At 39.7% G+C, this 5,172-nt stretch overlaps 1 long non-coding RNA gene across 1 annotated transcript; it reads left to right on the forward strand.

The window, feature by feature from the left end:
- The first annotated feature begins 2,494 nt into the window (after nucleotides 1-2,494).
- Nucleotides 2,495-3,555, forward strand: LOC129411360 (uncharacterized). The gene is made up of 4 exons (XR_008633273.1): nucleotides 2,495-2,805; nucleotides 2,992-3,121; nucleotides 3,200-3,275; nucleotides 3,428-3,555. It is a non-coding gene; the product is annotated as an uncharacterized LOC129411360 (long non-coding RNA).
- Nucleotides 3,556-5,172: the final 1,617 nt, after the last annotated feature.

Genomic DNA, 5,172 nt, shown 5'->3' on the forward strand with positions numbered 1-5,172 from the left:
GTTGTTAAGGAAGTAACACTGTAATATGGCTTAAAGCTCACAAGAGTGAACTTTGGGTAAAGTATATAGAACCTTTAAAGAGCCATTCTTAGTGAACTTTTGTCACGTGCCAGTATCTATTATTGATTTATTGAAAAAAAGAGGTTCTGAAGTAGCCAGACTGGCACCACCTAGTGCCTCCACTCAATTTCATTTCTCTCCAGAGACTAGGTCAGGAATCAGAATACACTAAACGGTTTGCAAGAATCCTGGAAGTTGTAGACCGCGCACTGGCCAAGCAGCAAAGAGCTGTGAAGCCATGACGTCAAACTCAAGCGCCTGTGTGGGTCCCTTTTGTGGTACAGTACAACAGTATACAAAGTGGTCAAGATGGATGTAGACGAAGCCATACATTCTCTGCTGGCAACGATTCCCGAGATCGAGGATTTAAAGCCAGAACAAAGAGAATGTTTGGTAAATTTTATCAAGGGGAAAGCAGTTATTGCCCTTTTTCCTACAGGATTTGGGAAAAGCTTAATATAACGTTAGCGTTGCATTACATACAACACGAACAAATAGCAGCAATTGGTTAAATTAAAAAGTACCCGCCTACCGTCGAGCGAACGAATCTTAATGCTGCGAGGTCATATGAACCAGGTTAATTTTAATGTGGATCTAAACACTAAATCAACTTTCTTCACTACATAACTGTGCATATGGCGTTCTCCTGTGAGTGTGTTCTGCCTCCAGGAGCAACTGCAACCACTCGTAGTAGGTGACATCACACAAGACTGCTCTGATCACAGCCAGGTCTGTATGAATACAAACACATAGCTGCAGGGGCGGAATTTCAAGTGTGATAACTGGTAGACCAGTCGCACTGTTCCTTATACCTCCAGACCCCACCCGCCGTTTTTCCTCACACTGTTCTTTAGTCCTCTAGGTACTACCTGGTTAAGCAGCTTAATTTGAAATGTGGTTACGGGCAGAGTTTGTATTTGTGTTTAGTCCCACTTTAAACATTTTGGGTGCTAATATGCTTTTAACCATGATATAATAGTTTTCCCTTATCATTAGCTTACTCAAGGTTGTATTTTGATTGATTCGTACATGTGTGAGTAATCCTGGATTGCCTTGTTGTTGCTTGAGTGCTCAGATAGTTTTTGACCTACCTTTTCCTTACTCACAGCCTTGTACTTACTAAAAAATGTCACAAAGCCATTTTTAACATGTAAATCTTTCCAGTGTAAAAAAGACAATGAGGAGATAACGTCAGCAGCAGAGAGAAATCCATATTCCAGCACACAAGGAACAAAATGAAAAAATATATAAATAAATTAAAAAAAAAACACATTCACATGTTATAGGTTATTACTGAATGCCAAAGAAATATGTCTTCTTTAACCTTTTCAACATGTTCCCCCCAGAAATACCTACCTACATTATTACACATCTCTCTCATTAGTCCAGTGTCCTGTCTTCTTCGCCATGTCACTATCACCTTGCTTTTATTCACAAGCGTGTGTGGGTAGCAGTGGTGGCTTGATGCAGCTGGAATCTTGTGGGACAGACTGGCCTATAATGATGATCTTCACTACGATAATGACTGCAAAGGTAATCCTCGCCGGGAACTATGCGTACAGAAACACCCTTTGAAAACACAATTGGCTCTGAACTCTCCACACACACACAAACACACACAGACACGCACACATATATAGTGAACTGAATATAGTGATCTTTGTTATTATGATGATGAGTGAGCTACTGTGTCCAAATAATTCCCCTTGTGGATCAATAAAGTTTATCTAAGTCTAAGTCTAACTTAACTTTAAACCATGCTGATCTGATAATAAAGGGTTTACATCATGGGCGCCTGATTTTTCATTTGTTTATTTATTTTTTTCTCACTTGATGTGAGCGTGTGTTCAGATTAAAGTCTCCACAGTGTGATAAATACCCATTTGCTCACACACACACACCAGGACCTGGAGCCTGCCTCACTATAGTGTCTTATCAGTGGAGCTACACGAAATCAGAGTCTCACAATCTTGGCCTCAGGAGCCAACTTGTGCCTGTCCCTCTTGCCCAAAGGTTGTTATGATGATACCCACCCTCTTGCCTCTTCTGCATCTCAGAGCGGCTTTATTCTTTTATCGTGCAGCCTATCAGAGGGATGGCAGGTACTCTGAAGCTCCCTCTCCCAGCTCAATGACGGCGGAGAAGGGGGTTGGGTCACTGTCTGAAGATGTGGCTAATACTACTTTGCCAGCCTCAGGACAGTCACAGCAGCAGCATTTTGAGAAAGACAAGGAGCAAAGATAAATGGTGCTGCTTTTGGCTTATGTATCAGTGGCTGCCATTTTGGCCATGGCACAACATGGCAAAATTAATTAAAGGTTCATTATGTAACTGGATGGTCCACCATCTGCTTATATTGGAAAAAAAAAAAAAAAAATCATTACTTTGCCTGGGATGTTCCACAGTATGCCATTAAACCTATCATCACTGAAAAAACGGTCCGAGAGGGGTTGCTCAAATTGCAAAAACAAATTTGACAACAATAACATCACTTTTTTACGTTTCTCTGTCAAGCATGTTTAAATCTTACAAACATCGCTTGATTGTGGCCGATGTGAGACCTGCATGTTTTAATCAGGTTGAGGAAACATGACTTTATTATAATTTCTGGTGAGGCTCCTCCCTCTGGAATTCTCCTCCCCAAAACTTTTGGAGGGAAAATTCAAATGTAACAGGACACAGGACAGTTAGATGAGCAGAGGACACACAGTGTGGAGCAGGAGGATTATGAGAGCTGATCTGGAGGTGAGACTTTTTAAAGATGTTATTATGTGCTTCTCCGGCCTAGAATGTCGTCATTGTTAAAACATGTTTGGGTGGTTTTTATTTGAAATTAGAGTTAATGTAAGGACAGCTTGAAACAAATTGTTTTTGACTGTCCATCTACAAGAGTGTGACACTTGTACTAAGATTTGAATGTGTTGCTTCCAGAGTCGTCTACAAAGAGTGACATCCAGAGCTCTGCTGGAGCTGTGGGGAAGTTCATGAATGTTATAGTTGATGTTTCAGAAAAAAGGAAGATGTTTGAGAACCAACAAAACACAGACCACAGATGAACAAAGTAAGTAAACCAACTAAAATTATTTAAATTTTTTTCAAAATGAACTTCCTATTGAAACTGTTATCGTACTTGTACAAGGTGATGTGGCATTAGGAGGACTTTATACCAGATGCCCTCCCTGTTACTGTGTTTAGAGGAAGAAAAGCAGCACATGGTGAGTTTTGTTTCTGCAGATACACTTCTAATGTTCTTGTGATTCTGTTCTGGTCCATTATTGTAGTAATAAGTACTTTAAGTGTATTTAAACATGTACAACAGAGTAGATCATCAGAATGTGATCATCATGTGTTATTCGTGTGTCCACAGGCAGAGACCAGAGCGTCTTCACTGGAATAAATCTTCACACTGTCCAGCTCCAAACTGTGTATCTCTGTCCCTGTGCTCTCTTTGTGTTTGATTCTGTTTAAGACAATACAGAACTGTGGAAAACTAAAGACTGTTTTTGTATTCATTTACAGAATTAGATCAATTAAATTAAATTATACATACTTATACATTTCATGATAAGGTACCATAAGATAAATATGCATATTCAGCATGATTTGTTCAAATTTCATCAACATGAAAAAGTGGTGTTCATGTTCCGAGAAAAATATGTGTAGACGGGTTCGAAAAAGGTTTCAAAGCCTAAACATAATTTTATTGCGTGCAACCGCTGTCCATAACTTTTTTACGCAAATCCAGCAACTTTTTTTTTTCAGTGTACATAAATTCAAGTGCATGTGTTGTGCGCTTGTTTTGAGTGGGGTCACATTTTTACAGATCTGACCTGTTACTTGGCCAGGTGGAATCTGCTAGTATCCATGGATATGTTTAATGCCACACTAAAACAACTACATGGAGACATGAAGGTGGCAGACCCCACCATCTTGTATGCCATCCAGCCTGTATTTAATGGTATTAGAATAGGGTTTGTAGGGGAAAAAAAAAAAAGAATAGGGTTTGATTATTAGAAGATTTAGAACAATATTTTTGGGGGGCAAAAACAGAAGATGGATCAGGTATTTGTTGCATATTTCTCTCAACAATTCTTTATGCAAAAATAGGCTAGAATTTAATAATTTACCACTGGTGGCAAAAGACTAAATAATATTATCACATGATCCCTAACGGTCCTGAAAAATAGCAACTAAATAATTGAAATTCTCAACCACATGGCAAGAGAGCTCATATTCACCAAAGAATCATTGGTCTTTAGAGAGAGAGAGATACTTTATTGATACTTTAAGCATCACTCACCCCTCTCAGCCCCACTGGTCCCACTCCCATCTCCTCCAGCTCATTGCATTCATTATTAACACACAGTTAGGTTTAACAATACCATCACAAGTCTGTCATAGCCTCTTACACACCAGAATTTATTCAAATTCTTATCTGCGTTCTTACTCTTATCTGAGCACGTGCAGGGGACAATGGAGTGTTTTTCCAACTCTTTGTGGAGGAGACAGTCACACAGATAAAAGAGAAGGAACAGCGGGTGTCTCCCATGTGTCATAAGTCTGTCCATCCCGATGAGAGTTAAATCCATCAAGTCAAATGAAAGTATGCGCCCCCCTCCAAGCCCCTTCCTCATTCTCATACTTCCTCTACCTCTTTGATCAGATTGTTTCACCGTTTGCACCAGGACAAATCAATCTGCCACCCACACACCCACGCACACACACACATACACACACACACACACACACAGCATATACGGGTGTGAGAGGAGACAGTGCTCTGTGTTGGTTCAGGGCTGGTCACAGTTTTGGGCATAACTGTTAATCATGATACTATAGAATAAAAATGCTTTGGTTTATACTTTGTGTAGTCAGTACATTATTATGGCACACATTCATTAGTTTTTGTTTTGATCATTTTAGTGCTCTTTTTGCTTTCACTGCAATGTCAAGATGAATGTGAGCAGCTCTTGCTTCAATCCTTAGTGCACCAGCAGGTGAAGTTCATGTGACCTCTGAATCTTCTGTATCTGTATCTACCTTGTATCTATGAAGTTATGAAGGTTATAACGTAGGTACGCGTAAAAGTATTGACATTTTTATTATCACACA

Source organism: Boleophthalmus pectinirostris, unplaced genomic scaffold (genome assembly GCF_026225935.1).
Source record: "Boleophthalmus pectinirostris isolate CB_2022bp ecotype Guang Dong unplaced genomic scaffold, ASM2622593v1 HiC_scaffold_4, whole genome shotgun sequence".
NCBI lineage: Eukaryota > Metazoa > Chordata > Actinopteri > Gobiiformes > Gobiidae > Boleophthalmus > Boleophthalmus pectinirostris.